The sequence below is a fragment of the Aptenodytes patagonicus genome, chromosome 7, assembly GCF_965638725.1.
Source record: "Aptenodytes patagonicus chromosome 7, bAptPat1.pri.cur, whole genome shotgun sequence".
Classification (NCBI taxonomy): domain Eukaryota; kingdom Metazoa; phylum Chordata; class Aves; order Sphenisciformes; family Spheniscidae; genus Aptenodytes; species Aptenodytes patagonicus.
This window is the reverse complement of record NC_134955.1, coordinates 50,185,700-50,210,917: the sequence shown is the minus strand read 5'-3', so window position 1 is coordinate 50,210,917 and position 25,218 is coordinate 50,185,700.

The window sequence follows — 25,218 nt, the reverse complement described above, 5'->3', positions numbered from 1 at the left end:
CCATTGCTTACGCTACAAAGGCAGATTCTCTAGCCACCTACAGAGATCCCTACTTTGTGTAAAGGAAGAGGTTATCTAAGACAAGCAGGCTATCTTCTGTATTTCTGCAATGAAAGCAGCTCAGCCTTTCCTGTGCAGATCTCAAAGATTTCCTCGATACAGTTCTTGCCATCTAGGCAGACTCTCTATCTTCCATCTTCTTTCCAGATTCAGCTATCCCTATGTCACTCTCTTTTATACTTGTGTTTATCATTTTCTAAAGGTCCCTCCTGGGACATAGCAATATAGTCAAGTTTGTATTATACATCTATAAAGCAACCTCAGATACTCCAAGAAAAGTTCCAGCCTTTCTGTGTATTTTAAAACATTTCTTAACCTTTTTTCCCCCTTAAATTGCTAAGCAGCAAGAAAACTCAATACTAGGGGCTGCCATCTTTTTAATTATGTAAATGAAGAATTTTGTGGATGAGTTACATGCAGTAATGTCTTACGATGGGAATATCCATTGCTGGAGGGCTAATTCCATTCTTTACACTCTGGCTGGTCAGTTCAACCTTCACAGATATTACTTCTACTTCTCACAAGCTTCTTCTTCAAAGTGGGTATTAATAGACATTTTCACCTGTAAGAGATGGTCCAGATAATGAAGATGTGTGGCTAATTATGATGGAAGTCCAGCCACTGTGCTTAGGGTAATGCAGTGGGATTTGCTGGTTACTCTGCCTTAAGGAACACTTTAGATTCCTTTTAATTTTTAATATTACTTTCAAATCCCCTTCAAAGTTGTTTCTAATAATCTGGAAACTTTTAACTGCAAACTGCATGCCTTACCACTTAGCAGTAGACTACAGATACGCATCTCCAACTGCTGAGTTGCTGTGAACAGTTTTAGAAACTTACACCAGGCTGTGTGCCTTCCTTCATCACTGTAAGCTTGTGAATGACACGTTGTACACCCTTAGTTAATGGTAGCCGCTGAGGACCATAATTTCTACTAAGTACAAAACCCGTGTTAATGTTCAGAGACTGAACAACTGCAAGTTCCTTCCAACCTTTGGAACCATCAGACGCAATCCGGAACTACTCTTTTCATTTCTGCCTACCACCATCCATGCATCAGGTATATATTTCTTTCCAAGGCAAGAGAAAAGTTCTCAAAGCCAAAAATTCAAAGCATGGACACTAATTTCCTCAGTTCTGGATCCTAATCAAATTAAACTGTGAAAGGGTACTGCTACTTTTTAGAAGTAACCCATGATGTCAGACTTCCAACATCCAAGATGGCAGAAATCTTACCAAAGAATTAATGCCATTTTAGATTACACATATTTAGGCTATATGTCATGTGAATAGTCTAAAAATACAGGCTTTGCTCTAGCTTTGCTTTACTATGTAAGTCAAGCAAAACTGAAGACATCAGCTCCTGTTTTCACCTAACAATTTGTTACAATCACTAAGCTTATTATCCAATTCTTGGAAACACTTCTGATCTTGCATACGATGTAAGCCACAAAAATGGCAAAACATACGTAGCTCACCCTTTCTCCTCTACATCACTGCTCAGCATTCAAATATGCTTTCCAAGGGTGGCACGTAATTATCCTCCAGTGCCAAAAATAGTCTTCTTTCTGATCAAAAGTAAGGGGAAGTAATATAACAGTTACAACAACATATGACATTATCACTTGAAATCATCTGAATGGCTCTTCTAGTGATGTTTGCATCTGCCCCTGCTGCCTGCACTAGGTTTAATGCAGCCTGTGGCGAACTGGTTAAAACAAGGAGAGAATAAAGCACTTGAAGGGTAGTGATATGGCACATGGAGCCACAGGGAATGAAATTACATCAACACACAGACTTTCTATGACTAGAATAGGAAATCCTTTCGTGCAATTTATGATTTCTGTGTGAAATACTGAACTCCCTATCTGTATCCTTAAAAACCCACAGACTCCATCTTGCATATCAGTGCTGTCTTCTGTCTCACTGCTTCTCTCTGAAACACATATTTCTAAAGCTTAACGACAGAGTGTCAGTAACTTATGCAGCTCTCTTTTTATGCATGCAACCCCTAAACAACAGGCGGGATCACACCCCAAAAAAGTCATTTGTCAGGGAGAAGTCATTTTTTATTGCAAAATCAGCTGCAAAGGTCTATGGTTATATGAGGCAACTGACCCAGGAGTCAGTGCCTGGAGGCCAGGAACTACCCTGTTTCAAGGAGTTGTCTTCATAAGCTAGGTGGAGTGTGGGGTGCTCATGGCAAGAGCTTGATGAAGCAGGAATAACCCTGCCTTCCTGGAGCCAGACAGCACCCAGAGTCCAACAAGAGTGAAGGGCCTTGCAGTTTCTTCATTGTTTGTTAAACAATGTCTCTTCTGTTTCGTTTGGTAGGTAAAACACTGGTGCTTTCTAGACTTTTGCTCCCAGCTAATGTCTCTGACTGTCTGCGTGTAGCTGTTGTATATGCCTGACTTGCAAAGCTGTTAATCTGCAGGTTGTTTTTTGGGAGCAGGTGTTTTAAGTGACAGAAGAATGTGAAGAAATCAGCATTGCTCCTGGGAAAAAAAGGCACTGTGATCTCCAGACTGGTGGGGGATGCATGGGCATCAAGCAGGCCTGGACCCTGGAGCAGTGCCTGAATCTAGTCCTGGAGGATATCACCCACTCAGCAGGTTCAATGGCTGAATCCCTTGCCACTGTGATCACTCGAGAGGGCAAACTGACCATACTTCAAAACCTTGTATTATCTTGCAAGATTACAAAAAGGCCGTCTTTTTGTCCTGTGGGATCCTACTTCATGGTATAACTAAAGAAAATTTCTTCTTCCCTTTATTAAAAGCCATGGTACTGAGCTAGAGCAATTAAAAATAAATAAAGTGTTCAAAAGGAAAAAAGCAGTTCCTCCAGGTTTCTCTGCTCTAATACAGAATGGCAGCTTCAGAGGCACAGGGTACCAAATAAGTCATTTGGAAACACCTTGGTTTGTAAGCACATATGCAGGGAGTGAAGTGTTAGGAAATACAAGAATAAATCCGAGTGCTGTATTTTGCAGAGAAATCATCTGAGCCTCCCAAATTGTCTTCTTGCTTATGTTTTGAGGGGTGCGCAGCCAAGGCTTCTATCAATCACCCATGTGTGGAAGTCTAATAACAAGTAAAATGAAAAACCGTTCTGGATAATTGTTATAGAACATATAGGCAATTTGGGGGAAAAAATCAGAACCAGAGATGTGCTAGGGAAAAAAAAATGATGATATTTAAAATGCCAGCCTCCTGTGAGCCCCTCTGCTTCCTATTGCTTATTTTGCCACTCACGGCTCCCACCGTGGACTGCTGCTGCCATCTACTGCTACCTGCACTGCGAGGAGCTGAGCTCCCCTCCTGGATCCTGGCAATGGGACTGGGCGTCAGAGGGGGTGTCAGGACATGAAATACTTTTGGACAATAAAGGAAAAACAGTTTCCAAGAAGAGAAAGGGATGGGAGAAAGCCTCACAGCCAAGATTAAAAAACCCAAGTACAGCTTTGTCCATTAAAGATATAACACAAAAAATGTCCACGCTCTGAGGACGGAGGCCTAAATGGAAATGCTTTTGCTTTCAAAGGGGAAGGGAAGCCCATATCTGGACCCAAGGCCTTAAAGGTTATTAAAGTGACATGGCTGACAGCATATGTTCAGCCCCCATTAGATGATGAAATGACCTGCACATCAGGAAACCTAAGGAATAAAAAAAAGCCTGGGGGTAAGTCCAAGTTTCCTAACTCATTCACCTGTGTTTCACCTGTTCTAGGAACAGAGGGCTTCAGATGCTGCTGATGGAAATCCTGCACCTGACCCCAGCTTTAAATTCCCATCAGCAAAGACTCAGATAACAGATGAGCCTTCAATTATTGCAGGTATTTCTAAATGAAATCTAGAAGGAAAACATACTTTTACAATGTGTATTGAAAGACAGACTGTGGAAAGAACGGGAAAAAATTTTGGCAGTGGAACTATATTATATCTGTTAAAACCCAGTAAGAGATATGCTGGATTTCATAACCTCTGAATTTCACACTACTCATTGCAGGTGGCAGCAAAGATCAGACCCAGACCTTCCTGATCTCAGTTCATATTTCTTCTCAGTTAATGTTATATAGCAGTCTTCATTAGCAATACCAATCTGCACAATGGTTGCAGAGGGCTGAGAAGCCAAATAAATTAGCCTTTCCCCTTCTCTGTGCAGCTCTTGTTAGACTGTTCTCAGTGTCTGTCAGCTTAGTTTAGTAGTAGTCTCTAACTTGACTTTATTACATGACCTGCAATGCACAGATGAATAATTTTAAGTTGATTTAGCTAAGCACAGTGATAAAGCCAGGTTTTTGCTCCTTATAACATTTATCTTCGATAGCTACACTACACCATGTCGGCACTTTCTACATGGATTAGAATACAATCCAATCTGTATGACTAACATGCATTTCTGGTACTATGACTCCATAAGAATGTCATATCTAAGCATGTCATCATCTTCATTCTACACAAAAATCTGTGATATAAAGAAATACTAAAATACAAGTTATAATAGCACTGATGTTGTGCCCCAGTGTGACTGAAGCCAAAAAGCTGTCCACATTGACAAAAAATTGAAGTATTCCCAGGACGTCACTCTTCCCTCATCTCCTCCAGGAGCTGAGCTGCCAAAACATTCCTGAGAAAAAAGCCTTTGTAGATCTGCCTTGCTTTACACTTCAACAATCAGATTCCCTATCGACCAATTTCTGTAATGAAATAGGAACTAAAGTTTTACAGAACCTTGCTGGCCAAGAAAGAAGACAAAAAACATGCTGGAAAACTCTGGGGTTTGTGGTGGTATTTTTCTTTCAGGTTCTCCTTCAGGACAGGAGTGTTTCCTTCTAAATCAGTTGCCTGAATATTTCACTGTTGATATGGAAGCTGACTTGAGTAGGTGGCCTTCCTTGAGACACTGTCAAAGGCAGTTCAAACAGCAACAATTAATTTGACTGGTTATCTGAGGTCCAGAGTAATTTTTTGACAGTGTTTTTTCTTTTTTTCTGGAGTCTTTGTCTTTTGCTCAGGCTTTGCTTCTCATTAGGTTTCTGATTCAGTGTGCCTCTCCCTCTCTTCACAGTAGGCCAGAAGACAGTCCCCTCCATCTAAAGCTTCTGGAGGACTACAGGTCATTACACCTCTTTTGCTCACAGTGTTTTACAGTGTTTCAGGGAGCTGTCTGTGAAAACTTTGTTTTCCAACAGCTCATGTGAGTGAGGAGAGGGATGTTTTATCCTGCCCAACAACAGTGAGTTTTGGCCTTTGCTAGGAATAAAGCATAACTCAAAAGAGAAGAGTTCCTAGCCCAGTACTCCACACTTGTCCCCTCACAAAGCCCACAGAAGGGGAGGGTGGGGGGTCTGACACTGCAGTCCTCTGGCAATTTGTTTCTCAGCCACAGTAGTGAACCACAAAGACTCTGAAGCCAGAGCCAATGCTTCCTTGCAGGAGGCAGGGTAAATCCAGTATAAGAGAGACTGTGTCCCGAAAGCTGTGTAATTTAAATTGTTAAGGTGGGCAAAGTATTATTAGCCCCATTTCCAGGTAGGAAAGGAACACAACTTAGTCCTCTGTCTTTCCTTAATAATACCTTTTCTGTATGACAGAAACTACACATATGCAATTCCAAAGGACTAATGCAAATGCTTAATAACGAACAAAAATATTATGAAGCAATGAGCCACCAGATAAAGATGAATCATCTACCTAATTAAAATTGCCAATAGAATTAGGCAGCTACTATAAATTATCCCAAATTGTATTGATGAGTGTTCACAGTGTATATCTGTACAATATGTGTCACAGAAAGCCTTTTGGACATTTCACTAGATGTTCTCCATCACTATGGAAGTATGTATGTAGTTTCATTTTCTGCACGGTTTGAGTTTTTGTCTTTCCTTGCATCTGAGATCTGAAATAAGTGCTCATCACTGCACAGAAGAAAAAAACCTTTTTTTTTTCCTTTTAAAATCTGGTAAATACAGTTGCAGGAAAAAATGTGATTTATGCTTAAGTGCTGTATATTGTTACCCCATGTACAACCACTAGACCACCACGTCTGTCATGAAAAATGAAACAAATCAAGGGCCATTGAACACTGTGAATTGTAAGAGCAAATCAGCAGAGAGGGATTCTTGCAGGTGTTTCTGGAACCGTGACACACAGGACAATTCAGGGTGGTCAAAAACCCTTGGCTTTGCACTTCAAGCCATGGTGAAAGAGAAGGTTGCTGTGCTGGACTACAATCAAAACATTCAGGGCATCAACAGAGTCAGGATTTTCAAGTGGGATTTTTTTGCTCTGTGTCTGCTGTTTTATTTATCAGCTTATGTTTTTTGCCACTGCATTTACATAAAACTAGATGTGCTGATAAAAGAATATGGGAAAAAGAGGAAGACTAATGTGGTATAGCACAGATCTACTTCTGCCTCTCCCCTGGTATACAGTTTTGACTTTTTCAAAGCCATCTCTGATACAAATTGGTTTCATAAGTTCAATAAAGGTCACACTCTTCCAAGTTACTAGCAATTTGATTATTAGGTGCACTCTGCTCCTATATCCTGACCACTTACAATGTTTCACAACGATGCCTTTCTTAGAAATAAAGGGCTATCCCCAATATATTAATTCTTTCTTGCTACCATTCTTTCTGTTGCTCTTCTACTATATGACAGGCTCTTCATCTTATCTCATGCTATTGCTTAGAATTGCTGTGTTCAGTGAAGCACCTGCTGTGTTTCTCTCCAGAAATGGATGCAATTCACTCATGACTACAATGATCCTTTTACACATAGTATAAATCAATGTTGCTGCCTTTCAGACAGTCAATAAAGACTGCCAAAACTTTGAATGCTTTCAATGAAAGGTGCACAGTATGTTCAAACAAATGTCAAAATTAGACACAAAAATGAAATCACCCACTTCCCCCAAAAAAAATGTGTGGCTTCCTCAGAGCTGAAAATGGCCATTAGCCCTGTGTGACTACTTTGCTTTGTTGCAGAAGTGATGTGGCTATAACCTGTTTACCTGTCAGCACCCCTCTGAACTTCACTTTATTCTAAATACCATTCCAGAGTTCTCCAATTCTGAGAGGTATTGGCAGCCTTGCTCCTAAAGTTTGTTATTTATGAAAACTACTTATATTTTGTCAGTCAAAGGTTTCCTTTAGTCTGCCACAGGCACGAAAGAGTGGGAGGAGGGAATGGAAAGAAAATGAAGAGAAGTGCATTGCAAGAGGCCGTCAATAAGTCTGCATCCTAGAGAAGAACAAGTCTTGGTCTTTTAAAGGTCCAACTTTTCACCTTGATCTCAGGACTCCCATGTGAGATGCACTTTAGATAGAATAACTGTCTCCTTAAGATAGGACACACAAAAGCCCAAAAGCATTAAAACTTATTCCCTAGTTTTAGCCTGATTATGGATTCAGAGGAAAAAGTACTCTCTGTTTCAATTATGAGAAAGATTTCCAGGAGTATTTTCACACTTCTTTTAAGACTTGCAGTTCCACTACTGACCAAATCCTATTCATCCTGGGAGTTGGATTTGTGCACAAATACTTGTACTGCAAAAAATAGCTTGCTATTCCATGAGCTGAAAAAGGATTCTCATGGTTTCTCAAGCATGTATCTGATTAAGTTTACAACTGCTTCTGGTTCATTGATTTTAACTGGGCTGTCTCACTGGTGGAGATGAACACGTACTGGGAGTTTGCAGGTTCAGATTCTTATCGATCATCTTTCTTTTCTGTTGGCAATTAACATCGCTCAGAGCTCCTGCCACATTAGGTTAAAAGCAGGTCACAGCTCTAAAGTTAAAAATATAAACCAGTCAACATCTGAAACCCAACCATGAAAAATGTCAGTGACCTCTTTTTTGGCAAAGCTTTTCCTCACCTTCAGTTACCTCCCAAGAACTGGATGCAACTGAGTAAAAGTAAACACTTTCTCTAAGTCATGTTTGTGAAGGCATTTTGTGTGTTGGTCCCTAGTGTTTTGTTATGACCCTGTTCAGTAGACATTGGGAAGTTATTTTATTTGACCAATACTACAGACAATAAAAATTCTGATGAGACTACACTAGTTTAACACAGTTGTCCAATTTAATTTGTATTTGATGCAACCATTCTCAAATACAGTGCTAATTTGTACAGAGTGTTGAGCTTTCTTTAAAGTTTTGAATGCTGAGGAAATTCCACTGTGTCATCCTATTTAGACTGGTTAAGCAATCTTACTCTGCTATCATCTCAAGAAGCCTTGTAGAAGTCACTAGATTTAGTCCAAAATTAGTACAGAGTGATGGAGAGCAGAATGCATTCCCTTGTTGTAAAGACTGTAAATGCAACCTTTTACACTCAGGTAAATGATGATAGATGCTGTATCTTATTTTCCAACACATCATCCCTCACAGAAGCAGCCAAACAAATGGAAATGGGATATGACAACATAAATAATATTCTACCTCCACTTGTCAACCTCTTCCTGCTGTCAAATCAATAAAAATGTTTAAATTATTTTTAAAACAGTAGCATTGTCATGTTGAAGCCTTACAAATGTCTGCTGTGTATATCAAGCCGTGTGTTTATTTTAGGGGAGATGGGGAAATATTGTTAAGGTTAGTACAAGGAAAGGAGAGAGAGTGCTTAGTGTGCCTTACCGTGCAGTGGACCCCAAAGTCTCTCTTCCAATCAGGCCAATAAAGGCTTCAGTTCTGACCACTGTTATATTTACGATCATATTTAGTAACTCAAATATTGTAATAAAATACAACCTACTTGAGCAACAGGTAGGGAAGCAGGAGGGAACAGCTCCTGGCAACTCGTGATCAAATCCAGACATCCTTCTCATGAACAAAATAGCCACTACAGTCAAAGTAAGGTCTGAGTAAACCATAGATCCTTCTTTGCACAGCTATCTCTTTGAAAACTCTCAAAAAGTAGATCAGAAGCCTTACAATTTTGCTTGAGATCACCCATTCTTTAAATGAAGTGTTTGAATGGCTATGCTACACTAAATACATACTGACAGGGGAAACTCTCATTTCCATCTAAGTGTTGTGTCATAGCCTATGCGGTTGGATGTGATATTCATGAAACCGAGTGGCTGAAAAATATTAAAACTAGTTTTATCACAAACCTTTTCAAAAGATTTTCCCATTCTCTGGAATGTCACCACTCTCCCTCAGACCTTTCTCATGGCAATGGGGAAAAAAAGCATGAAGTGCTTTAAGTTAGCTTGTAGCATGATAGCTTCTAGCATAGAAAATGCCTATTGAATATAGTATTCATAATCATTAATCACATGCTGAGTCTATGCATTGAAAAATGGGAAGGGAGAGAGAAGGAATATGGTCTGGTAGCATCAAATCTCTAATCTTTCCTCATTTTCTTAAGGGAGAAGTGGTCTGAGTGGCAAAGATCAATTTAACCTTGTTGGCTTCAGCACTCATTGGGTGGTGGGGATGACCCTGATGTTCTGAAGAACATGCAAGATAGCCACCTTTCTGCAGTACATCTAAAACCTATTCTTTTAGGGTGGCACCATGCAGTGCTAACACAATCATTTTTATTTCATTTAAAATTCAGCACTTTTCCTTCCATGTTACAGTACATAAAATAGAGCTGATATTTTTAATACTTTCCCTCCTCCATAATACAGCTTCTAATTAGGCAGCTGCAATTATATGTAGGTGTAAAAGGCAGACTACACATTATGAAAACATCAGCATTTATAGCAGTGAAGTATATGGCTTTACAGTCAGAGCTCTACAGGGCACTGAAAGATATTGGAGAGGTACAGAAGAGAAAACCACATAAATACCTTATTTAGGGAATGTAAATATGATGGGTTTTTAAGCTGCCTTAAGAGAAACATGAAAATTGTCAAAACCTTATCCAGCTACTTGAGAGTCCTGTTTCTACCACTGACTGGCACCAGATGCTCCAAAGGAAGGTTGCACACAAGACATTCGCCTCAAGCCTAAAGGTCCTGGTGAAAGGGTGAAATCTAAAATTGTCCCAGGCTCTGAGAAGGCTTGCAGAGCATGTCACAGCAGAACAGTAATAGGACGTGCAGTAATGTGCTTCTTTACTCATCCTCCTTCATCTCAGTCTCCCTTTCAAACTTTGGTTGTTGGGTTTAGGCCCTGAGGAAAACATTTCAAGAACCTTCCCAAAAAAACCCAGTGAGACTGGTGGTACTTATGAAAACTTCTGGTCATTTTGTTCCTTAGATGAATATTTTTTTCTCATATATTGAGAAGCTATTGCCTTCAGTGATGACCTGCCACGGTCATTTTCATGGTGTAATTGCTTGTGTGAAAAACAATTATCTCTGCTTTGAATTTCTCAGTATACTTCCCTATAAACCTTCAGATACATTTTTCTATAGAAATGTGCTAATATTAGTAAAATTGACATTTTGGGCAAGAAGAAAAATGTGCATCAGAGCGCTTTTCCTGGATATGTGCTTTTCCCAGAGAGATTGTTCAACAGCCTTGTATTCTACCCAAGAGATACCCAGATTCCTACACCAGCTCTTCACCTGCTCATCTCTTATTTCACACTCAACCTATTTTGATCATTTTCCATTGCTGAAAATAGTAAGATAGCCTTTATTTCTTGAAGATATATTTAGATGGGTCTCATCCTGATTCTTTCCAGTGAAAAGGAAAGCAATTCAAATTGTGCTGGAGACCTATATTGTGCTCTCTCACTGCAGAGATAAAAGCCCAGAAAAGCGACCTTTTTTTTTTAAGTGGCTGACAGTTTATTCTGGCTTGAGGTCAAATTTATGATTTCCCCTTTTGCTAATGCTTCATAGCCAACTGCAGCACTTGGCAATCCAGTTGGTATTTGCTGTTTCTCACCTCATCACCACAATAAGCATTCTGCAACCGAGCTTGATCTTCAAACTGATCTCTGTGAGGCAGCGAGGATTCAGCTCTTTTTGCTGTAGTTGTGTTTAGGCTACAAGGAAAAGACAAGTAAAAACTTCATTTTAACTAGCAGCTATGACTTGAAGAAACTAAAAAAGTAGATAAGTCATAGAGGAAGTTGCTGCTTTATAGTTGATTTTATTATTATTATGGTACTTAAACTCCATCTATAGTGTTTTCTTTAATGCTAAAAATTACCATGAGAATCCTGTTTCACTGCAAGTTAAGGGACAGTAAGGTTTATGTCAAAAGTGAATAGGCAAATTATAGCAGGTAAAATGGTCCTGGCAGATGATGAGAATGCATTTAAACTGATAAATTAGAGCATTAAAATTTGTAACATAGCTGAAGTTCTGTTTCTTAATGCATACACACACGTGCATGTGCACATGCACAGAGGTATATATTATACACACACACAGACACAAGGTTGCAACTAATTTTCCAAGCTGTGAGACAAATGCATGGGCAGAATCGCCTCTGTCTCTAAACAGAGAGGGCCACTTTTCTTCTCATGTAAATTCACTGAAGACAGGGGAATTACACCGGGGAAAGGTTTGACCCAGAATGTCAACAGTTTTGAGAAGGAAGAGCTTTTATTTATTATGCTATTATTCACACAGAGGGACTTGCTTTCTCTTTTAAGAGGATGTGTCATGCAGTTTGACGTCCGCTGCTTCCTTTGCAGAAGCTGCTTTCCCAGTTAGGGTGATGGCAGAACAAGCAGTGTCAGGGACATACATATTTGATTTGCCTGTGTTCGCAGTAGGAAAATAAAGTTTGCAAGCCAGCCGTACCAAGATACGTTGCATGTCCTAGGACAACGAAGATGGGATTCTTCCTGCCCGGGTGAAGAAAGATTGAGATGAACTGTGATGCATCTCCCCTGCACCTATCTGTTTCCTGCTCTTTTTAGATCTCATTCCTCCCTTTTTCTGCCTTTGATAATATTTCAGTTCATTTGGCTACCAGCAGCACATCTTCCTCCTAGTGCATGTCTAAAACTCAGTAAAATAGGACCAAGGAGTCCCTTCTGGCACCAAGGCAAGTAGTTCAGGATGACTTGTGTACCCTTGGTTTAGAACTGCCTTCCCTCAAAACATACTGGCCATATTCATGCTCCATAGCACCTCCCTCAGGGTCTCCTTTCAGCTGTATATGATTTCTCTGTGGTCCCACAACATAATTACAATCAGTTTGTGTGTTCCTTCCAGTTAAGAGCTAAAGAGCAAACACACACTTACATAGTGGGGATGGTTGAGTAGAAGAAATGCTTTAGTTTCTTCTTTGGCCCTCCTTTATTTAACACCATGCACATATTGATTTTGACTGTCACCATTCCTACAATCTTAGGTAGCTTTCTGGAGCAGATTTACTACATGTCCCTGTACTTTCTTCTGTCCCAGCTGGCAGCACAGCTGCCTCTAGCCAGTAGTTACTGGAACCCTTTACTGGATTTCCTTTGCTCAAATATAGAGGTCATTCTACAGAGTATTATTACCAGTGCCTCTCTTCCTTCAAACCTAGCGCATTACCTTGCTTGTACAACTAAGTCCAAGCTTGCCCCACCTAATCCTAGACATTCAACCAAATACACAAGTCACCTTCAGCTCCCCCCGTGCTCAAAGGCAAGAGGTGGGGAAATTCCTCTAAGCCAAGTCACCTCAGAACTGCATTATTTACTGTAGGTATCTGCATTTTTCTTCTAACAATATGGATGCCAAAAGCAATCTTATTTGAGCATACTAGTTGATACATAAAGCTAGGAGAAAAGGCAGCCTCTAGCAGAAATAAACAGACTCCCACCATGTCTCTCAGTGCAGGTCTTAAAGGCAAATATTCAGTGATGCTGGATCTCTCCATCAGCGAATCCTTTCCCCAGGACCAAAATCCAGGCCCTATATAAAGTTCCAAAGCAAACTCTTCCTACATCTCTTGGCAGCTAGTTTCTATAGGAACAACCTCAGGTTCCCTGTCATCACTCAGCGTATTTATTAGTCACCTTATAAATCAGACATTTAGGGGTAAAGATTAACTCCAGAATCTCAAGAAGCTGCCAACAAATATGAATCCAGAGATCAAACACTCAGTGGGAGCAAATGCCCCTATAATCACTCTGTTTCTTGATAGATACCATCCCTCCTTTGATCTCTTTCAAAGAACGCAGTTATTTAACAAACAGCAAAATGCAGGACATACACAGGCTACAAACATACCAAGAAGAGATTCATTGTCTTGATACCTCTTAGGACTGTTACTGTGCCTCTCATGCATAGTCACTAAGCAAAGCGCATGCTCTTTAGGCTACGGTGATTTCCAGTCTAAAGAGTTGGTATGGGGTCCACCCAAAAATGAAATGATGAAGACAGTCACTGAAGTCCTGGGGACAGTATTGCTGAGTTCCTCATCAGGACTGAAGAAAAGGCAGCACAAGATAGTCTCTAGGAAAATCTAATCCAACCTTCACAAGAAAATTCTGTTGGCTTGGAGTTTAATCAGTATCTTAGAAATTGCACGTAAATTGACTAACTGCTAAATTCATAGTTAGGGTAAGTGTTACAAAACTCTGTCTTCACCTTGTAAGCCGAGAAACAACAAAAAGACGATTTACAAACTGGACAGTCAGTATATCAGCATATATAGATTAAATAAGAGACATCTTCGGTTTTGTGTATATGTGAGCTTCCTCCTACAAGGTGGGATACTTCTGATTGTGTCTGCCTATGTGCCAAAAAAGGGCTTTTATCTTTATGTGATAAGAATCTTAAATAGCAGTAACTCTCAGTCCTCAAGCTCAGGGACAGTATGGTGCAAATCGCCAGATGAGGTTAGGAAGAAATTGCTTACAGAAGCGTTATGATTTATTCCTCTGTAGTGTCTATGGAATATATACTACACAAATTATTGGTCTATATTGTCAGTTCCAAACTTCCAACACAGTATCTTATATAGTCCTTTAAACCATCTGGGACACAGATCAGTCTGACACATACCAATCACTGTGGTCACCAATAAAGCAAAGACAAAGAAAACAACTGAATAAAAAAATAAGTTATCATTGTGTGGTGACTGGATCCATGCAATGGCAACGCCTTAAGTAAACTGTCCATATGGAGTATTTTGTGACTGATTCCAGAGCATTTCTGTGTGCCAGTCTTATAAAAGGAGACCAAAAAAAAAAAAGCCTGGAACACATAGATATTCACCATGATCAAACACATTTAAAATGCATCCCAGAATTAAGGATTTTAAAAGAAAAAGAGATAGATTTTGTCCAATGTATTATTAAAGCATAAAGGGGCCCCCTAGGTCCCAATTAGGAAACTGATTAAAAATGTTTGAGTTTAAAAAGCTGCAGGTAGGGAGTTCTGCTCTCAGCTGCCTTGAATTAGCATATTGATGGCACCACAGCTCTAGCTGGAAGGAAAGGCGGAGACCCAGCACACATTTTGCCAGGCCAGCACAGTGCTTTCTGAGCACTCCTGCCTCAATCCGAGGAAAGAATTACTTACACAGCCAGGCCTGACCAGCAACAACAAAAAGAAGTTACAGTACAGAAATGTACTGGGCAAAGTATTTGCTGGTAGTGATACTAGGGGGAAAGGTATTGTGATTGGAACAACATGAAAAAGAGCAAATGCTAAACAAAACAAAACCCAGGAGGTTTCTGGCTTGGATGTGGCAAGACGTTAATCTATGGCCTTGATCCAAAACAGAGCTGTGGCCTCAGTTTCAGCATATGGCAAGGTTCTGGCACAAACCCAGAAAGTTGTATTAGAATGGCCCTTGAAATCTGGGTTAATTTCTGTCCTTTTGAAAATTTAGGACTACTGGTCACAGTTGATTTCAAACTGGAGCTCACAACAAGGTGGTTTTGGTTGGATATTACTTTAATTTTCTGCTCAGAGCTCTTAAACATTAAGCTGATGCTGGTATAGTGCCTAACCCCACTTTCATCCTGGAAGTAAGTTATCAGATCACTCAGACACTTACTGCACCCTACAAGTCTTTGTCAGCACTGTGGACCCCGTCAACGGGTGCAGTGGGAATTTTCCACCTGCCCAGCCTGCCTTTCTACCTGTCCCTTCCTGATCTAACACAGCATCCTTCAGCCAGAAGCAAAGGGGAAACTTGTAAGGCACCTTTGTAGCAGCTATTAAGGAAATTGCTTAAATAAGGGGCTCAGGAGATGCTGTATGAAGCCCAGCCTTGGTGAGCTAAGGGAAAGTACCGGGAGGGATGATTCTGATGGGCTGTGAGAAGAGCACAGAGTTGGTAAACTGGTGAAACTTATGGAAACTTGCACACCGATGACTATTACATGAGAAGAGGATGAAAGTGACTCGTGTTTTGGTGGAAATGGGGTATTTTTGTGTAAATAATATCACTTTTGCTTCAGGCAGATCATTTGGCAGGAGACATTGGAGGGTTTGCACATCATCAAGGATTACTCTGGTGGATAAGGTTTAAGCAATCACACAACTGTGCTGAGATCTCTGATGATAGAGATGAGAGGAAAATAATTGGGGTTTATGGCTTTTTTAGTATCTTGCTGTATTGCTAATAAAAACAATAGCACTGAAGTACCACCTTGGCATTTTGTTTATCCTGGATAACTGTGCAGTCTTTAGGCTCATGATGGCAGCCTACTGCAGAAACACATGCCCAAATGCGGAGAGAATCTTCCTTGTTTTTCAGTTCAAGGACTCCCCGGTCTCTGTAGCTTCTCAGGTTATAAAAGCTCACTCTCACCTGTATGGTTTTCTTGCAGAAAGATTTTTTCAGGTTTTGAAATGGCTTTTCTCCCAGAAAGGATGCATGAAGAAAAAGAATGAAAATGCAAACAAAGCCAAGAAAGTCATGGTTATAGCTCCCACAGCACCTGTAACTCAGCTCTCCTCAGCATGTACAGTATATTGTAATATTGAATTTGCTGCTAAACTTATACCTTGACTGCACTGTATGCACAGTACATATTATGGTGTTTTTGACTAGTCAGCTTGTTATAGTCTGTTAAATACTAGGGGGCAGTTTTAAATCTACTTATCAAACTCTGTTAGCCTCCTGGCCCCATTCTGGTCTCCTTCATGACCTCTGTCATAGGTGCTGGACTAGACTCTTATGGAAAAGAGGATTTTGATGGTACAAGGATGGAAGAATGGCCTACTGCTTCCCATCTGCACAGCCCTGCATGGAACTGTGCCAGGGAATGGCTGTGGGAGAGAGGACGCATGCTCAGGAAAGATGTAATAAGTCACTCAGCTCTGAATACACTGAGCTCACACTGCAGTCGATACTGCTGTTTTGGTGTAGCATGGTCATAGGAGCAGCAGTCCCCGATATTTGTCAGCCTCATTAATCCCAATCCTCAGTGAAGATTTTTGAACCACCTTCTCTGAAACTCTTTTAGTTCCTCCCCTGAGGAACTAACCAACACCACAGCTAAGTCAGTACTTCTCACCTGCTGCTTCTTTTGAGAAATGTTCTTCCCATTTCCTGGAGCAGGCTATACCTCTGCCTAGAAACGACATTGTGTCTTTCTGAAACACTTTGCTAAGCCTGTGCAACTACTAAATACCACACTGCACGTGGGCTGAAACAAAACTGTTTTCTGGAGAACGATGATTATGAATCCCCAGGTTTGTAGATGCACACTCAACAGTATTCAGAGACTACCTAAAGCTAGTGCACATCAACACTTTCTTTGGAAATGTCACCTAAAAATGTCAAGTGATGCCAACAACTTAAATCTGGACTCTGAAAGACTCTGTGTATGTGAGCTGCTCTTTGTGCACGTAAGAGAAATGTGTGCACAAGTTCTTATTTCACATCCTGCCCTCCAAGGGCACTCAAAGACCTCATGCCTTGTATCTTTGAGTGTAAGATGAAAAAAAAAGACAGTGTTGTCTGCTGTGCTGCAGACAGCACAAGTAACACAAGAGACACTTCACACAGCAGTGAATGTTCAAGAAGAGCCCCTGTGAAGAAAAACAACTCTTTGTGGAAATCTCTGGAGTGTTGCTAACTTCTAAAATTGGATATATATTCTGATGAAGATAGATACACACAAACAAAACAGTCATCCTGGTCAGACAAAAGGTTAGTCTAACTCAATATTATGTCTCCAGGGACACTGTAAATGCATAGGGAAAAGTATAAAACTACGGCAAGCACATAGCAATACTTCCCTAGATACTCTCTCATGCTCTAAATATTTGTAGCTTTAAAACTGTGCCTTTAAGATATGCAATCCTTCCCTCAAGAGGAACTCAGGTCATGAAATGAGAATGAAAAGAAAGCAGTTGCTTAGAGTGGATGCACATATTGGCACAGCAACATCAGTTGAGATCTTGACTCTATGCACAGAAGACTTGCTGGTTTGAGGCAGGAGGAAAGGACATGCTCTCATGCTAACCTTGTAGAGACCCTTGTGGTTAAATAGGCCAACAGCAGCTCTTGACTGCTTCCTTTAGACCTATGAACTCACCTAAATTCATAGACTTTTTCCTTTATAAATCAATCATTAGAGTGAGACAAAGAATACTTTTCTTCTCAAATGCCTTATATTCACCTATAACTTTTTCTTTTGAATAAAATGCATTCATATCTTAAATGTATTTATCGTTGTTGCATTGAAAACTAAGATTCTGCTGACTTCTTAAAACTTTGCATTTATGATGCAAATCAAGGAATCATCTTCTCAAAATTTTAGTAAAAATATATATATTTGGAGGATGGGAAACAAAATGATGATTTGACCGTCTTTGCTGTCCGTTCTTTTGATGTTCATAATTTGCAATAATTCAATTACAGTAACAGGGTTCCCATGAATCTTATTATAAGGAAAGCAAAGGAATACACACAGTTATGCAATTAAATAAGCACACAGATCAATGCCCATTTATTTTAGCAATTTTTTTGTAAGATCCAAAAGGGAAAATAAATACAGGTCAATGGGGAAGAGGAAGAAATCAGAGAGTTTATTCAATCAGCTCTTTACAGTTGCTTAAAAACAGTTCTAGAAAAAAATCCTGGGAATGAAAAGCTGATATTTTCCTATGTTACATCACTCAAATTTATATTTCATTTATCCTAAATGGACTGGAATATCTGGAATGCAGCATGGCATATCTAGTGGCAGCTGGGTTATCAAAGAATTAGGACTCCAGTTAGTGATGTTTCTAGAACCCAGAACAAGTGGTTTGCACAAATTTTACATGCTCTGACTCTGCTTTTCTAGCAGTAAACAGAGTTAGTACCAAGTGCTATTATTACTAATTTATCATCCTAAAGCTGTTAGTGCTTCTAAAATTAGCTGAGAGGGCATACAGAAATCCACGGTCCCTGTAGCATTGTGCCAAAGCGTTACTGCGATACTGACTCAAAGGGAGAACGCCCCACATCCTGCTAAACTCCTGTGCTAATCCACCTGGCACCCTACGGGCAGGCCTGCAGACCTGATAGAAAGTGAAACTAGTGTGCACATCCCCCTGTTGCTCTATTCAAGGTAAAATGTTTGAGATTTTTGGAAGCTGAAGAACTACTTTAACAGACAGAATTTCCCTGGGCTGATTTCTAAACAGTCTTACGGTGAGCCCTATGGGGCCCTACGAAATGCACTGAGGAGAGCTCCAGGAAAGGCAATCGCTCTATCTGAAAGAGGACACAGAGGAAGAATATGCAAAAGCTTTGGGTATCTACCTTGTGCGACGTAGATTGGGGCCACTAAAGCTCTTTCTTGGAAATGGTGTATGTGTATCGATTTACTATTGCAGTTTATTTCCTTTGCATAAGCTGTGTTTATCTTGCAAGACTACCTGGGGAGGAGCAAACAAGTCAGGCTGCACACCTGTAATTTAACTAGGTTTCTTAAGACTATGGCCAGAGAAGCAGAGTCAGGCAATTAATGGGATTCAGCTAGACAGCCTTGGTCTCCTCATCTCAGTGCAGACGTGCCCACGCTACATGTAACACAGAAAGAGAAGCCAGAGAATCAACGTCTCCCTGTCCTGTATGTTTCTCCCTCACAACCTGTCTTTTACCAGACCTATTATACACCATGTAACACATTACTGTCTAGAAAACTATAAACTCTTAACACTGGGGAGTAGGAACTACATTTTGGTTCTGTAATTAGAATCAGTTGCATCTAATACAATGGAGTAATTCGTACTTTACGCTTTACAACAGTTTATTTGTTTCTCAGGCCACTGCTTCAAGCTCCTCTAACTTCATTTTTGCCAGCCAGTTCTGTTGCCTTCTGTAGTCTGCTTAAGATGCATGTTTACTCTGAGCCAAATCACCTGATATGGAAAGAATCTGGTCCCTGCCCAGATGCAATGAATTGGCTGCTACTGTCAAGTTATTCAAAATTTTGCAAAGGCAGCACTGCTCCTAGCAGCTTGTTTTATTAGTTCCAAATTTATATTAATTCCATATGCTGCAGTGTATTAATATCTCTCTTCCCTCATGCCTTTAGAAATAAAAAATGTGATTTATCAGCAGCCTCTTTATACTGCCAGCATATAATTGCACGTGGGTTAATTGTTAAAGTTCTGAGGGAGCTATACTAAGGGATCAATCCTTTTATTGCTGTAGTAATGAGCTTCTAATGGTTGGCTGGCTAGACCTCCTGGCCTTCCCAGGGAGGCAAGCTTTAGCCATCCCCTTTCTGTCTGCCCATTAATCATTGGTCTCCCATAACAGTATATCAAGGCCAACAGAACTGCACTATTGAAAATAGGGAACAAAAACCAAGACTCATTGCATCTCATTATCTCCACTAATATATAAATATAGTAACGGTGCAGAAAATTTCCTTACGTAGTTTGAAAAGAAGCCCTGGATGGCTCATGGCCATGGTAAAGACACATCAGGCTTGTCTTCTCTAGGTCACTGACTCACATCCTGGCCAGCATAATAGTGACCTACAGCCATTACCAACTGAAGGTATGTTTAAAAACACACTGTGGGGAAGCAGCCTGGCATTGCTGACAGTTGTAAATCTCATAGCCGGTCACTGAAGAGCAATAGCAGGTTCCTTCTTCAGGCCAGAGAGCGAACCTGCCAATTCAACTGCACTCCCAACCCTGGAAAAAACCGAATGAAATTTGATGCTGAAAGGAATGCTTTATTTGTGAAGAAAAATGTCAAGGAAAGAGGGGAGGACCTGAGACTGGTCTGTTCAGGTAACAGAGCTTAAATTCCATTACCTGTGTTACTTGGGATAGAACAGGGATGGGCTTCTTGTCCCATACGGTCTGTCCAGCCCTACATTACCAAACCGGTGACTTGAGAGATCAGCTACAGATACCTCTTTGGGACTTCATTTAGTATTACTAGTAAGACCTAGGGTTCCCCAAAATGTTCTACCACACCTACTGCACCTCCTGCTGAAGGGCTAATAGACATGACTCCACTTACTCAAACGGGCATAAGTTGCTACAAACATGCTTCCTCATCAGAGTATAAAGTCTCTTATGTTTGACACCAAGGAAGCCACCTATCCAGGCAAATCCCCAGTCCTAAGGCAGCTGAGGAGCCATCTTCTCTCCCTGCTATAAGCCAATGACTTGTGGAGAAAACAGACTCCAACCTGAGGCATATGACTAAAGTGCCTTGCCATGTTTGGTGAAACACCAAACAGTACACCAGTAGTCTTTTTTCCTGGAGATTTTAGACCTCATTTTCATGACAGTACCTTTTCTCAGTTCCCGCCAGCAGGACAGTGTAAAAGGCTTCACATACTGCCGAGCGATTGATTTGTGGAGTCAGTAAAATGGAGAATGATGGAGTGAGCTACTTTCCTCAAGCCTCTGGGTAGGGCAGGAAATAAAGAAGATGGACACACACTACTGACAAACCGACAACCATGCTACACAGTTGCATGCTGTGTCCCGAGGAAAGTGCTCTGAATACTCCAGCCAGGATGTTACCTAGCAATTAAATGAGCCTGCTTCCTCACTGAGCCATTGACTATGAGGTGAGGATTCTGCGATTTGGCTCCTTTTCAGGCAACATATTTATTTTCCATTTGAAGGAACCTGTACACCATCTTGCAGGCAACAGCAGCACTGAATTAATGGGAGGTTACACACAAGTCTTTTATGTTCTGTCATAAAAAACATAGGCCAGGCTAAATAACACTAGGCTTACTGCACATAAAGTAAATGATACCATCACATCTTGTGTCCCATATTATTTCTACCAAAGTGCAAAGATTCGGATGATAATAACTGATGAGTGCGCTGTGTTTGAGGACCTGGTGTTGAGGGAAGGAAACAGCAATCAGGCTGTTCAATAAACAGAAGCAACGTGTCATTTCCTGATGGTTACCTCATGATCTAACATGCAGCCCATGTCGCTGTCTTTCAAAGAGGAGGACCTAAAAAAGATTTTTACAGCCTACTTTTTTGGAATGAAATCTCATCACTGAAAACAAAGACTGTTCTAAATACTGATGAGTAGGAAAGAATCGAAAAAACCACAGTGATTACAAAAATCAAATGGTTCCTTATTAAAAGACCTACACTTAGAGAAGCTAGAACTGCAGTTAAATTTCCAGTCTCATGTGCTCAAATTGACTTCTTGCCACCACCTCCACACATTTGCTCTTGCACCTGACACGCTTCCCCCATCCTCCTCCATGCCCCCCCGAATTCTAATCAGTTACAAACAGCCAAATAACTAACACAGGAGAAGGCAGATGGCGCAGGATGCAACCTGTATGTCACTCACTGCCAATGGAGTCTTAAACAGCTATTCTCATCCCAGCCCCTGGGATTCTTCCTCAGACAGGGAGGGATGCAAAGAGACCCTCCACCTGGAGCCACTGAAGAAATGTAAAGAAGACAAGTGTCATCAGGACAGTGATGGCACTGCAGTCCGGTCTGCTGGCTTCAGTGGCTCTACTTTGGATGCAAAAGTACAAGAGCAACCCTTAACATCCTAGGAAGATACAGGAACTTTGTGATCTGTCTCTCCATGAAATAAAGAGAGCAGAAGACAGTTCTGACATTATACATTTACTTCTAGTTTCTGCATCCAGAGTTTAAATTTCTTTGGTAAGGGACAAAACATTTTCCTTTAAATTTGGTGTGCAGAGAGAAGTAAATGATACAGAAAGGAAAACAGAAAAATGTGGTATTTCATTTTGCTTTCATTCACCTACCTGGTAGCAGCAGTAGGCAAACACTTCTGCCAGTGTTACTGCTTTGAACACTAGACTACTGCTTCTAGTGGTAATACGCTGTTTACCTCTTGCAGCAATCTGCTGGCTTTCCTGACAAATGGCCACAGTGCCTACACTAAACTTTGGACTCATTGCTCTTGTAATGAAGAGTAAGTCTATCCAGGCAATAAATGGCCTGTCTGCCAGTGCACAGTTAGTCCAGGATGTCTGGAGCGCGTGAGACTGAGTACACAGACGAGAGCTTCTACACACACGCTACTTTCCCCAGTGGAAATAAGGACAGCGCTGAGGACACAGATTCTGAAGCATATATCTTTGACTTTTCCACAGATTATGTGTTGAGGCTCTTATGCTTTCCCTTGCACTTCTGGAAGAAGCCACACTCCTGATCACCTTAGCACTGAACCACCTGTACCCTGGGGTTTTTAAATAGACACCCAGCCATTCAGGGACTACACTGAGTGAGGTATAGGGTTGAATTCCTGGTGTTTTTTCTTATTAGCCAGTCACAAACAGAAAAACAAGAATATTTGTTTAAACAGAAATGTAAGACTTTGGCACTGTGGTAGGCAAGATTAGTAAACAAATTTTTGCTTTAATCTTTCGATACTCTTTATCATTCAAATTAGAAGGAGAACTGGTAAAATGCAAAATTTTTGTTTTTATACTTTGAATGATCAGTAGTGATAAAAATCTTTTTGCAAGGGCAAATCAATGTAATATTTTAAGATATATACAGACAGAAACATCTGAAAGATTACTTCATAAAAAGATTCTTCTGTTCTTATTTATATGCTTTCTTAATCTGCATAGAGTTGAGCTCTTGGGTTCCCATCTTCCATGGCAGGACAGGCATAGTATCCACCACCCTCCACCACCCTCAGTAATGGGACGCACACTGCTAATGAACCACTTTGCTAAAGAACCATATTTTGGAAACGGACACAAAGTTAACCTAGTCAGAATTATCCATGACCCAATTCTGTAACATATTCTACCCTTGTCCTTTGCTCCAATGCAAAAAGCACATAAAATGAAAACTACACCAGACGGGAACCGATGTACAATGTTTTGCGTTATTATTGCTGGCAGCAGTATAATTGTGCTCTAATTTTCTAATTTGATGGCATTTTATGGCCAGTTTGCCTAAATTTAAGCAACTACAGGAAAGGCAGCAGCCAATCAAAGCCCTGTAATCTAGAGGGTAATCTGTCTTTGGCTGTCAGCCATACAAATGAATAGGATCTGCTCGAACATCTCTTTAAGGAGCCTAAGCAATAACCCATTAAGGAACCCAGGCGCTATGCCTGAAATGGCAAGAAGAGCGATGTAAGCCCCTGCCAGCCCTGAGCTATGGAGAGCAGAGCCAGTCTAAAGGCAATGAAGTGCACCGTCAGTGGAAGCTGAGAGTTGAATAAACAAGTCCTGTTCCATCAGACTTTGCTTCTTAAGCCTGTTACTTATTGTCTAGTAAATTGGAAGTCATCAGGATTAACAAGCTTTCTGAGTCAGGCCATGGGAACAGCTGGACACCAAGAGTAAAATGCTGCAGTTTAGAAAGCAACATCTAAGCCCTTATTGGATCTAGTAAATTGAAGACTTGCACTCGCCTTCACAGCACTCACTACCTGTCACTTTAGGACAAACATCCCCCACCACTCCAATTTCAAATAGGTAGAGGTGTATCTTAAAACAATTAGCAATTAATACGGTTGGCATACAGTGGAAGCACCAGAAAAATTAGTGTCATCAATCATCTTTCAATATCCACTGCCATATCGAATAGAAATCTCATCTCCGTATTATGATGCAGCTCAGAAACTGAACCAGTATTGCTATTAACTGAGATAAAACATAATCTACAGGATTTCAACCCTTATTTGAAATTCAGTTTATTAAATGCATCTCCGATTAAGCCAGTTTCATTATTTAAACAACATCATGCAATCACACCTCAAGATTAAACTTACCATTTAAGTGATTTAGCTGTAAGTCACAAGCAAAATGGTCTAGTATATCTCTTCCAAGCACAGATTAAAATACTGTTCCACAACTTGGCATGATTTGCACTGTCTACTTGAGAGGAGTCTGGTCATCATATATTAGGGATACATTTCAAACTAGGGCTAAGCATCCTTACATGGAAGATGCTCTGTGTTAGTATCGACTCTTCTTTCACATATAGGCACAGCTCTGTTGAAGCTGCACCCACTGAAGAGGAGAACCTGGTGCAGGTAGTACAGATGTGTCATCATCCAGACCTCACGTAACAGGGGAGTTACAGGTCAGAAAGAAGATGTACCGACAATATTAGGCTGATGAGCCTGGAGATGATGCACATGGAAGCATTGTTCACTCTCTTTTCTAATACAAGAGCAAGGAGAAATCAAAGGAAAATAGCGGGCTGCAGGTACAAAAGAAACAGTAGGAGATTCCTCCTCACATAGTTAAGCTGAACCCACTGTCACAGGACATGGCGGCTGCTATGTGTTACAAGGTCTCAGAAGGCAATTGGACTAATTCCCAGAATAAAAATCCATCATGATTTAATAAGTACAAAGATACTACCTCCAGATGATGAAGCCCTTGAGCCACATATCATTGGATGCTGGAACAGTGCACCGGTGAGTTATTACTACAGGCTTAACCCAGTTCTTATAGTCATCCCTAGGCACCCACAGCTGGCCAGTACAGGCATTTTATGTTCTTATCCAAGTACCAAAAGAATAGACACCGTATAAAAACTTAGGTAAACAGGATGAAAAAAAAAATAACCACAGAAATTACTGTTGGATAGGAATAAGGCAAATCACCAGAGCTTTGTGCTGAGACCCCATGCCGTTTGGTATTATGTACCTATGGTTACATAAGAAGCCCAATTCTCTCCGAATCTTGAGTCCCTTAATTTTCAGAAGCATCAAATTAATTTGAATATCCTAGAATATTAATTTTAAAACATGGGTCAAGTATGTACTAACTATTTCACTGTTCTACAGAGGAGGAGCAGAAATATTGTTACTGGCAATGGAAGAATTGCAAGAA